Here is a 13,369-nt window from a genome sequence, read left to right on the forward strand (position 1 = left end):
AGTCTTTGTGACAACTTTTGAGGTTTGAAGTATATTGTGAGCTAAATTTACTTATTGATGTATGTGTTCTTGCATATTCATTTTTTGGGAATTCTGATAGTTCTGTTGAGAACAAGTGGTTGTGAAATATTTTTGGGAGTGTGTTTCTTTGAACAGGTTCAAGGTAAATTTTTGGTTTTGTTGTGGTAGCATCGTTATGCTGCCGAAATTTTTTCATTGTCTTCGTATCTCATATCTAGGTAACCAAGCTTCTCTTCTTCAAGATCTTGAAAAAGAAGATTCTCTCATTTATTCAACTATTGAGTTTTCTTATTTTGCAGATGCAAAAGGAGTAAATATTTGGTATCGCAACCTCTTTATGCTTTTTCTTGGGGAACTTTAGATCTAACACATTCATTACAAGAATTTTGCCTTGAATGTACCATTTATGCACATTCCCAATAAACACGGTTAGTTAAATATGAATTCTTATCACATTTTCACTTTCAATTCTTTGTCTTAAATCTTTTTTGTTTGTGATCCTTTGAACAACAGTGGTCAGACAAAGATGCCTATAACCAGACACTGCTGAAACTAGGGGTTTGGTTCAAGAAGAATTATGAAGGGATCCATACTTACCAAGTGGAGAGAGACAGTAATCTCATAATGTTTGTATTACTTGTAATTTGTATTTTCAAGACTTGAATTATTGTACAGCCTTTTAAATTATAATTTTATAGCAGAATTTGTGGATTAAATGTAATAGATTTATAATCCATACATGTATAATATGTCATAGCCACAACGTTCAATGATGATGTGTCATGTTGTACTTTTTGACCAAAAAAAGGGATTCGGCAACGAAATTTAAAAAAAAAAGACAAATTCGGGCTTCAATGTCAGTTCATAATTAAAAAAAAAAAAAACAGAGGCTTTAATATCGGTTGGAAATTTCACCGAAGGTCTTTAATGTTGGTTGGAAATTTCACTGAAGGTCTTTAATGTCGGTTGCAATTGACATTGAAGACTGTGTTATTGAAACCTTTTAATGTCGGTTTAAAACAGACATTAAAGGCAATCGACATTAAAGTGCTTTAATAACATTATCTTTAATGTCGGTTTAAAACCGACATTAAAACCCAAATTTCTTCTAGTATAACGAATTTGACCCTCTATAGTCCCCAGTGGAGTCGCCAAACTGTCGCAACGTCATCACGACGTGAAGACGACATCCTCTCTTTCGAGGTGAAAGGTTTGGAGTCGTCACCAATCATTATGAGTGTAATTGGTCACCTATTTTTAAAGAAAAAAATGTGGTCTACTTAATTGAAGTTAGGTTTGGGGGTTGTTGAGCGCAGGGAAGGAATTAAGACCCTACAACACTCGTTTGAAAACATCTCATTTTGTTATCCAATTTATCATATAAAAAAATGTTTATTTTATTAAAAATTCAAAAACTGTTAATGAAATTAAATAAAATACAACTAATGAATAGTTCAAGGTAGAGGCGTTCCTTTACGGTCAACTTAACTAGCTCAGCCTAGACAGAACTTATTGTATATAGTTAATTTTATTTACAGTTCATTGTCAAATTTTGTATTATTTTTTAGATACAATTTAGAAGATGAACATTCCATTAACACATAAATGTCAAAATAAATGTAGATAATGTCTCACTAAATCTCATTCCAATTTTAAATAATAAAGTAAAGTTAACACTTTGTGAGTGGACAAACATCCATTAATTTATTATCATATCGATGTTGGAATTTCCCGATTAGAGAAACATTTACCTCAAGAATTAGAGATATTTGACAATCTCAACTCCGTCATAGGATTAACATGATAGTTAAAGAAATGTCTCAAGTAGATCAAATCACATTTTAGAGATAAAATATGAATTGATCCTTATGAGTGGTGTAAGCCCTTCAAAGGAAGATTGAAATTTATTTTGTAAACCAAAGTGAAAATCCAATTGGAGCTTCATTTAGAAAATTCAAATTTAAATGTAATTGAAATACATTTGAAAACTTTGAATTAAAACCAATTTAAACATCATTTATGAAAGATTCAAATTAAAGGTGAAATTGAGGTTGCTTTTAGAAATTCCAAATTGAAATGATTGAGAATCATTTAAATCAAATAGAATTTTATTAGAAAATTTGAGTTAAAAAAAATTTAAAATATTTAAAAATTAAAATTGAATGGAATTGAAATTCAATTGAAAAATGTGAATTAAATAGCCAACAATAGCATAGCCCAATTGACATATTGTTTATACTAGATATTGACGTTATTTTTTAGAACTCCAATTTGAAGATTAAATTGAAATTTGGAAAACTTATCGAAGTTAATTAGAAAACTTCAAATTAAATCCAAATAAGTTTTATTTGAGAGTCCTAAATTAGATTTTTTTAAAAAACAACTAATTGAAACGAAATTGAAACTCCAACTATGACTAGAATCGATTGATTTTTTTTTTAATATAACAAATTTGAAAACCTTTAGAAAAATTGATACAAGTTTTATGAAAATTTCAAATTGATATAAAATTGGATTTTAAAATCCATTTAAAGAAGGAAGGTTTTGGAGAATAAATAAATAAAAGAAAGAAACTAAAGTGATCAAAGAAATTAAAAATGAGACTCACCACACTTCTTTACCTTTTCTTCTCTTCTCTTTCTTCCTCCATGATTTTTCTTCTTCCACCCTTTCTTCTTTCTTTCCTTATCCTCTTCTTCTTTTATTATTATCTTTGCAAGTGGATTGCAGCTTTGGGTTCATCGGAATCTAACTCGCACGTCGTTCATGTGCGTCGATGGGAATCTCGTCGGAGTTTACACTGTGATGGATATCGTTGGAATGTTGGATATTTACTAAGATTTTCTTCTACTCTTTTCTCTAAAATGTCTCCACCTAAACTCTCTTCTCATCTCATCTCAAATTTCTTTCTTAAATCTCTATAATACTCTCACTTCTCTATTTTCAATGTGTATAAGAATTCCTCAATCCCCTTCTTTTCACCTAAATCTCTTTTCCATGTGTTCTTCCACTTCCAAAATGTATCGTGTTCCCTTTTTATAAGCCATATTAAGCCTTAGTTAACTTAGAGAGTCCATAAAATGGAGGAGAAAAGTGGGGAGAAGGAGAGAGATGAGGAAGAATAGGAAGAATAGGAGAGGAATGGGAAAGAAGGAAGAATGGAAAAGAAATAAAAAATAATAATATTTTAACTTAATGTTTTTTTTTTTACTTTTCTTTCATTTCTATAAAATATTTATACTTTTAGATTTTTTAAAAACTCCATTAACAAAATAAATAAATAAATAAAATAACATATATTTTTTTAAAAATCGAGTTAGACCAAATACGGTGTCTACATGTAGCCTTGAAGTTGAGCAATAAACACATTTTCTTTAAGAGTGTCCTGAAGAAACGCATTACTAACATCCAACTGATGGATAGGCCATTTCTATGTAAGGACAATAGTGAGAACAACCTGAATTGTTGAGGGCTTGATCACCGGACTGTATGTACCAAAGTCAATACCAAGGGTTTGTTAGTAGTCTTTGGTGGCAAGGTGAGCTTTATACCATTGAACATTACCATCATCATCACGTTTGATTTTATAAATCCATTTTATGCCAATGAGAGTATGAAGGGGAGGTGGAGAAACTAACTCCCAAGTTTTGTTACTTAGAAGGGCTGCAAATTCAACATCCATGGAAAGCTTCTAAGGGAGGTGAGTGAACAACATCACTGAATTTGGTAGGCTCCACATGGGACCAGTCAAGGTTGGGGGCAAGTTGAGTAATACTAGTGAAGGGGTGTTTTAGTTTATAGATGCCAGCTTTAGCACGTGTTACCATGGTGTGAGTGTTTTGAGAGATGGGAAGAGGGGAAGGAGAAGTGGACACAGCAGGAGAGGAGATTGTATTGGTAGGGAGAGGTGAAGTATCATGTGAGTTAGAGATATCACGGTAGATGAAGCGGATGCAATGATGGGGGCTGCAAGGAGAGGTAAAAACAATGGGAGGCTATGGAGAGGAATGATTGGTTAAAGTATGGATTAGGGGTAGCCATGACAGTATGGTGGTGGGAGAAGGAATATGGTTAGATTGGGAAGTGGCAAATAAAGTGGGATAAGGAAAGTTAAATTCATTGAAACTAACATGACGAGAGATGTAGATTTGTCCCGACGCATTGAGGCATTGATATCCTTTATGTTGATCACTATGTCAAAAAAAGATGCATTTCTCTGTACGAAAGAAATTTTGTGAGATTGATTCAGACGCAAACAAGGGTTGCAAGAGGAACCAAATACACGTAAGGAGTTATAATCAGGATGCTGTTATTTTAAGAGGAAGAAAGAAGTAAATCCTACCACGATTGGTGAAGGTAATCGGTTAATTGGATAAACAGCTGTATGGAAGGCTTCCCACCAGAAGTGAAGAGGCATTTTTGCTTGAGTAAGAAGAGCTATCCCTGTTTCAACATGTCTATGTTTTCTTTCAATTCTGCCATTCTGTTATGATGTGTAAGGACAAGCAAACTGAATTGAGATTCCCTATTCTTTCCCATAGTTAATCAATGGTTGGAATTCTCCCCATATTACATCTCACAGTTTTAATTTTACAGACATACTGATTTTCTACTTGATGTTGGAATTGTTTAAACACATTAAGAGCATCTCCTTTAGATGATAGAGGAAAGATCCATGTGAAATGTGAGTAATCATCCCAAAAGGCAATATAATATTTGTAACCAGCAGTAGATTGAATTGGAGATGGTCCCCGCTGAAGGAACCGTCGAAGATTTTTGAGTGGAAACGGATCGGACCCAAATCCCAAATTTTACAGAATTTATAATTTTATAGAAAAAGCACAAAATGTTATGCATTTTAATAAAAAAAAAAAAGGTGCTTACAAATAAAAAAAGAAAGAGAGAAAAGAGAATAGAGAGATGAAAACTAGCCCTTGAAGAAGGATTTCTTCACGTTTATCCTCTCTGCAAATTCACAAACATGAAACCCTAATTTATCCCAAATGGCCACTACCAATTGATTTTCTCTGTATTCTCTGGGATGAGAATCCATTGATTTTCTCTGTATTCTCTGGGATGAGAATCTAGGAGTGTGTGGAGCATTTTGGTGAGGGAAAAATTAAGAGATTTAAGAGATAGGGAGGAGAATTACTTTTAGAAACCCTTTCTGTAAAAACCCAAAGGAGGAAGAAGATGAAGAAAATTCAACCAACCCCACACATCCCTCTGAAATGTGGGATTCATGAGAGAAATAAGGGGAGGGAAGTTATTTAATTTAATATACATAAAATAAAATAAAATAATTTAATTTAATTTTAATAAATTAATAAATTATATATATATATATATATATATATATATATATAATAACTAATTTAGTATACATATATACATAACTATATGTTGTATCATATATAACATATAACCTATAGTTTCTATAGTATATCAGATACAATATGCTTTATAGTTTTAATTCTCTCACCAATGACTTTTAATATAAATCCCATTTATGTTAAATTTAATTATATGAATTCAATTCATATAATTAATATTTGAATCATATTCAAATATTTATTTCCTCTCAAATAAACTTTATATTATAATGTATCAAATACAAAATAGTAATTATATCATACATAGTTAAATTAAAATCATTATATCACATATAATTAATTCCCTCAATTAATTTGAATAATTCAAATTAATAAAAAAATTGATTCTCATAAATCTCCATTAAGTTATAAAGAAGACCTCATGGACCTGTAGCTTGAAGCACCAATGATACTTGAATAATTAATTAAACTCTTTAACTAATTTACTCAACATTCATTACTTGTCGGTCATTCTACTAAAGACCGACGACTGTACTCTTTATATTACAAATATATTTCTATGTCCATTGGATATAACCAATCAACCGCACGATGACCCTTCACAAATTGCTCATAAGTCATAAGTACAGTTAGATCAAAATTACCGTTTTTTCCCTGTAGTTACATCTAAGTTTACCACTAATCCCTCTAATTAACAATAAATCATAGTCCAACTATGACTAAACCCCTCTTGGCCGGTGTGACACTATATTGTTCAAGCCCCAGGATTAACTCTTAAAAGAGCAATTTATCTGCTTACCCCTACCTTAGGGAATGAGTGAATTCCGTTTTGTGTAACAATGTTCTCAGCTCCCCAATCAAATGAATCCCCAAAATGGTAGACTTATTGAGTTGGCGATCTGGCCACTCTCACCCATACAAATCAAAGAACTACCTTCATGGGCAGGAGTTCACAACTCACTCAGGATTCAGATCATGTTACCTATGGTCACCCTGGTGAAATGTAAGTCTCCATTATGAACAGTGTTATATAATAAGACTAGTCATTTCGTGGTCTGGTCTTATACAAACTACTTTGTATAGAATACCCTCGCTCACATGTCTCCACATGAATGATTAGGATTAGATCATTTGTAGCACTTTACAACAATTGTAACATCTACAAAGCGGGTCGTACTCGTAGTGTCACTAGGATAAGGTATCCAATCTTATCCATCTACTACAGACCATTTAGGTTATCACTTAAACATGACCTACCTGTATGTCCCTACATACATGTTTAAGCTACAAAAGAAAACTTTGGATGTTAGTTTATTGGTTTTGGGGTTTAATGCTACTAAATGTCAAATAAAACGTCTCATATTTTATTAAATAAATGTTTGTACAATACAATTACAAACTATAAAACCCTACAAGATTTAGGGAACGAACCTCAATATCCATAAATTTGTATGAATAAGTTCAAGAGGTCTTAGGGCATGAGAATCAGAGAGAGAAAAAGGTAACTGATGTGACTTTCCAAATTTGCAAGTCTCACAAAAAGTCATTTTGTCATTACTGTTAACAGAAACATTACACTAAGCCAAGATTTGATTCAAAATCTTAGGGGATGGATGGCCAATCTGTGGTGCCAAACAACTACTTTCTTCAGATCTTGTGGTCACTGTCGCACAGTCTCCATGGAGTTAGTTACTGACATGTAGACTAATATTTCAGCTTCTTTATTTAAAATTTTCTTTACTGAAGCTTCATTCACACCAAGCAACTTCTACAAACCATTCTTAAGGCTCCCTACCAAGCACACCAGCTTAGACGTCTTTTCCTTATCAAAACATAAATTTTCAAAAAATTCAACTGAGACATAATTATCTTTGGTAAGCTAAGAGATTCTAAGGAGGTTCTTTTTTTTTTATCAAAGGAATAACCAGAATATCTTTAAGAACTAGACTTCCAGTCAAGGTTTTGACATAGACAGTCTCAACACAGTTAATAGGTAACTTTGAACCATTTCCCACAATAACATTTTTGAAGGCAGGGGGTTTACCTTTGAGAGACAATGTCACACCCCTTCCAAGGTTACTCTCTTAATCCGAGAAGAAATGTGAAGACAACAATTGTCAATCCTCTTATGATAACTATTGCTCAACATACTCTTGAAAACCTATATCCTTAGCACCTGTTACACTTGATTAGCAGTTTATAATCATCTAGAACTTAACACACAGTTTCAGAAATAACTTTAAACATATAATTTATTGCTAATCAGAAATATCAACATTAACATACATAAGAATTTTTAAAAAACAAACCATATACAATATCTGTTCAACATAACTCTACCCTTTTTCTCTGACATGGACATAAAACTAAACAACAGAACATGATGAGCCACCTAAATTTTCGCTCTCCGTGGGTCAGAGAAGTGATTGACTAGCAGAACTTCTAGGCTTCGGGACGTTGAGCCCAGTGAGTGATTACCATATGTAAAACATACTTTAAATCATAAATAATGTGAACATGCTTATCAAGGAAACATTTATAACATCATAATCATGATTTTGAAAATGGAGCTGAAATCGTAAAACACATCATGTAAAAACTTGAAATAAAATTCATTAACATCATCCTGAAAACTTTGCTACTCCACTACCTAAATATGTGGGAGAGTCATTTTGCTCAATCCTTAATAACCTTAGTTGAGAGAGAACCCTTTTGCTCGATCTCATCAACATCGATAACATGGTCATACGTGCACGTAGAGCTGAATTGGGTCTTGATCACCTTACCATACCTTTGGTGTCGAGGATCCCTAACATCACTGAAATCTGGGTACTTTACCATATCTTCTGTACAACATTAGAGTACGGTTTGTACAAGGTACCAACATTTAAACATATAAAAACATACACAAAATACATATTTGGAATAATCATATTTCATGGTTTCATATCAACACATAGTGCCTTGTAAAACATGGAGTATATTTACGTTATTTCCTTAATAAATTTCATCTTGCGATAAAACATGGCAGAGGCTTACTGAAAAATGCATGTTAAAATCATAAATAACTTCATCATTTAAAAGCATGGATCATGCAATCAACATTCATTTAAAGGCATGTGTTGAAGAAAATCATAATATAAAATCCTCATATAAAATGCCTATGCGTTAAAACTATTCATAAAACTAACATTGGAAAAACATTTATTAAAACTTATCACTCACTGTCTTAAGCTGCTTATCCAAGGTGTTACATGCCTCTCCTATTTGTGTTTGCCTTGAAAAAGAAAGGTCCTTTGGTCAGTATACTTAGCTCATTTTTTAGCTTAACACATAACTTACCTTTACCGCATATTTATAGTCATCATATCACAACTAAGTTCGACGCATCGAACTATCTTCACCACATCGGCTATCCTTAGCCATCTTACCTTATAACTTGGTTGAAATTGGGAATCCTTCTTCAAGGTTTTTCGAATAAGTGCTGAAACACCTTCTTGGCCTATGCGATGAAGGACTACTATACGACGTACTCTAAGTGCCTTTGTTGTGAACTGACTATGATGTATATGTTAACACATAACATCACTGGGTCAACTGCTTGCTTATTCTTAAGCAGTTGTCTGCTTATTCATCCACAACATCATTTTCAGATTCAATCTTCCAGATTTCTTAACTTAATTCTAACATTCATAAAAACTAAACTCCATTTTAGGAAATTGCTAAAAAACATCTTAACTTTTACTTACCTTAGAATTTGAGCATCATTTCTTCTAGAATCGATTAGAAATTCCTCAAATTTTCCTTTAGTTGGCCGAAAATTCTTTAACTTTCAAAATCTTGAGATGACAGCAACACTTCTCATTTGGGCGTTAGAATACATTTGGCAAAACAATCTCTTTCATTGCTAAGCCTATTTATACTTTAACGTGCATGAAGAGTTTGCTTAATTAATTGTCACATGGCATGCTTATCCTTTCATTGACCTTTATAAGGCTGCCACGTGGCGTACTTACTCGTTAATTAAGTTGAATTCCTTAGCTTAAACTTTATCGCATGGCCTTGCAGCCACCCAAGCCTTCTCCCTTCAACGCATGTTCTTCTGTCGCATCACTTGTCAGCTTAGCCTCAACATTGATATACAAATTTGGTTGCATAATTTTTTCATACCACTTTGTTGTACTTAGCCATAACACCCCATTTGTTGGATTTTTGGCAGCGTAGTTCAACCGGACTGGCTGCATGCCGCCTCATAGTTCCAACGCATGGATCTCTCTCTACCTTCTCTAAGTGTTAACTTGTTTCTACTTCACCTGAGAACTCAACGTTCCACACATAACATATTTTCTTGTCCTTTTTCTAGTTTACCATTAATAAACTTCTTAAACTCTCTATGTGTCAACCATGTTTACAACTTGAACGCATATAGTCATAACACTTAAAAATTTTTCCTTCTCTTACATTTCAGATGCATTATTCATTATATACACTTAACTTAATCTTTCCATTGATGTTAATATACATCTTTAACTCATAATTAAGAGGACTTGAACTTAATTAACTAGTGAAACACTATCAACAGACAACTTGCTCAAGTCAGATGCTACATGGTTGCTTACTCTACTATCAAGATACCAGGGCTAATCTTGAAGAGTTTCAGGGAACACTATCAATGCAGATGGAGAGTTGGGTTCTTGATTGGGATGAGATTAGGTCGAATTCCTTAGAGAATATTGAGTGGCAGTAGCCTCAGGTTTTTCATACTGATGATAACAAATAACAGTTGTGTGTCTTAACTTTCTACACAATTGACAAATGGAACAAGAGTTGGAAGAAGAAGAGTTATACCTTCCTCTACCTCTAGATCTTCCTCTCTTTGAAAGGATGGACAACTTCCTTGAAAGCCTTGATTCTGAGTGGAAGTACGAGAGGTATTTTTTTGTTTCTCCAGACTTATGTAGTTGGCTGAGGCTTGATTCACAGTAATAGTAGTCTTGGAAGTTTGAAGATGATCCGTACGTTGCTCGTTGGATAAAAGTTCAAATTGGAGCTCACTCCAAGATAAGTTCAGGCTTCTTACCACACAAACAATTGGAGTAAATTCTTCATCAAGTTCAACAAGAATATAAGATGAAAAAGCTCACATATGCATTGGAAAACCAACAAAATGTAAATTATCAAAGTAACCTTTCATGGTAGTTAGATAATCTTCCATTTTGGTGTTACCTTTCCTTGTTCGTTGTAGCATTTGGCGATTGAAATCCTCTTGAGATCTAGAGTGCACTCCATAGTATTCTTGAATTGCCTCCCACAGTGATTTAGCTTCATCGTGACCCATGACTTGAGCAGCCACAGTAGGGGACATTGAGTTGTATAACCACTAGAAGTTGATCTATCGCGAACCATATGTCATACTTCGGATTAGGAAAAGGAGTCTCTTTGGTTCATCTTCACATAGTGCTATAATGAGTGATTGTTCATGAGGAGGAGTTTTCCCAGTGAGATGTCCCTCTAGTTTGTAGCTTTTCAGGATTGGCATAACTATGTTTTGCCACAGAACGAAGTTGCTTTTGTCGAGTTTAATGGAGGTCACATGGTTCAAGAGGTTAGTGAAGGCAGGGGTACTGACTGGCATAGTTCCAAATCTTACTTGGTACCTGTTAGGATCAAGTTGAATTTCTTGGCTAGTTTTGAGCTCAGATTGGTTGTGAACAGAGGTTGAAGGAGTGAGAATGATGGGTTCTATTGTTGGAACTTTGTCTTGAGAATCGTCCATGATCAGACGCTCTGATACCAAGATTGGTTATGAGGAGAGTGGCGGAGAGACAAAGAAGAAGTGAACTTAACTTGTTGCTACGTTTTCTCATTAAACAAATAGAGATACAAGTGCCCCTTAAATAGGGAGAGAATGGAAAGATTGGTTTACCTAACCGGAGAGAAACAAGGGGTTTAGGTAAGAAAAATCAGACCAACTAAGTAAGATTTTGACAATTTGCACAAGATATCAAATACAGTAAATGAGTGCAAGAGGAGCCAAAAACATCAAGTCACAACAATAAAGATTAAAGAAAAAATTAATTTCAAAATAATATATAAACTATACCTTAAAATGAAAATTGAGGTTTCTTTTTCTTTTAGTTTTTTTTTTCAGTATATAAAAAGTATAACCAAAACAATTATATTGAGATATGATTTGATTTGAACTTAAATTCTCCCAACTGTTTTGGTACCTCATTTTTCTTTCTTATTTTTTTCTCTAGTTCTCTTTTCTTTTAATTTCGTGAACACGTTGTTGGGTAATTGACAAAAATGACATTTTTCAAGTTTTGATTTTGATTTTTGGACCTTTTTAAAAAGTATGTTTTTTTGACCCCACAATTTTGAAAATGAATGAAAATTACCCCAATACCCTTCACATTTCAAAACTCACTCAAACCCTCCAAACCCTCATTTTTCTTTTCCATTTTCACTCTTCTCCATTTCAAAAATCCTCAATCTCACTCCATTTCACTCTTCCCATTCGATCTACATTTCCTTGTCATTCTCCTTTTCATTAAAGATCATTGAGATTTTTCAATTAAGGTATGGATTTTCATTTTGTTTCACTCAATGTGTTAGTTTATGTTAGGTGTTCTTGTGTGAATATTTGAAATCTAGGTTAGATCTATGTTGAATATTATTTTTTTTTTCCTAAAAACATCATGTTTAGCATTTTCTGAATAAGTTTGAGCCTAAAATGCATTTCTAGAAATCGGTCTTACCTGATCGGGCTTCATAACATTGTGACCGGGTATGTGACTGAGCAGGCAAATGAGGTTGCTTGGGGATAGATTTGGGGAAGAGGGATTGTGCCCGGTGGTAGACCGGCCGGGCCGTAAGTGTATTTCGAACGGGTATGGGCAGGAAAGAGAGGAAAGGACGAGGGGGAAGGGGGCAAAACTGGATAGGAGTAGATGGCGCCCGGTCTCGGCCAGTCGAGTATTGGACTGGGTAGGGGGAGTGCACTGGGTAGAGAGGGGGTGTGCAGAAAGGGAGTGGGTATTGAGACTAAACGATCGCTTAATACCATCACCTAGTACTAAACGATCACTTAGCTATGATCGGTGGGAATTAAGCGATACGTTGGATTTTCTAAACGATGGTGCACTATATGATCATTTAGCTACGACGTGCGCTAAGCGATGCGATGAATTACTACGCGATAGCGTTGAGCGATCGTTTAGATGTAGAGCTAAGCGATTGTGGCGTGGGAACTAAACGATACGTTGGATTTTCTAAACGATGGCACTACACAATCGTTTAGCTACGACGCGCGCTAAGCGATTCGATGAAATGCTACGTGATAGAACTGAGCGATTATTTAGATGTAGAGTTAAGTGATTGTGGCATGGGAACTAAACAATACGTTGGATTTTCTAAACGATGGCACTACACATTCGTTTTGTTACAACGCGCGGTAAGCGATGCGGTGAAATGCTACGCGATAGAACTGAGCGATTGTTTAGATGTAGAGTTAAGAAATTGTGGTGTGGGAACTAAACGATACGTTGGATTTTCTAAATGATGGCACTACACGATCGTTTAGTTACGACGTGCACTAAGCAATGTAATGAAGTGCTATGCAATAGAACTAAGCGATCGTTTAGATGTAGAGCTAAGCAATCGTGGCGTAGGAACTAAATGATATGTTGGATTTTTCTAAACGATATCACTACATGATCGTTTAGCTACAACAAACAATAGAAGATAGCCGTCTAGGGGGAGAGGAATCGGGTAGTGAGGGGCGAGCCATGGAATTTGGCCTGGGCCGGCCTGACCAGGTATTGGACTGGGTAGGGGTATTTTTTTTCGCTTGGCCCCATACCTGGTCGGGTATGGGTTGGGCCATTTTATTTATTTTTTTATATTTATATATAATTTTTTGTTTTTTTAAGTATGCATTGATGATCATGATGTGTTGTCTTCTAATTTATCTATTTCATGAAAAATGTAGGTTATAATGGAACTAGATATGA

The 13,369-nt window shown here is 34.3% G+C and overlaps 1 long non-coding RNA gene across 1 annotated transcript; it reads right to left on the reverse strand.

Annotated features, from left to right (window-relative positions):
* Window positions 1-6,852: 6,852 nt before the first annotated feature.
* LOC150032762 (uncharacterized) lies at window positions 6,853-8,200 on the reverse strand. The gene is made up of 2 exons (XR_016524388.1): window positions 7,399-8,200; window positions 6,853-7,176 (listed from the first exon to the last, which is right to left on the reverse strand). It is a non-coding gene; the product is annotated as an uncharacterized LOC150032762 (long non-coding RNA).
* Window positions 8,201-13,369: the final 5,169 nt, after the last annotated feature.

Source organism: Benincasa hispida, chromosome 11, assembly GCF_027475165.1.
Source record: "Benincasa hispida cultivar pf3 chromosome 11, pf3_genome.v1.1, whole genome shotgun sequence".
In the NCBI taxonomy this organism is placed as follows: domain Eukaryota; kingdom Viridiplantae; phylum Streptophyta; class Magnoliopsida; order Cucurbitales; family Cucurbitaceae; genus Benincasa; species Benincasa hispida.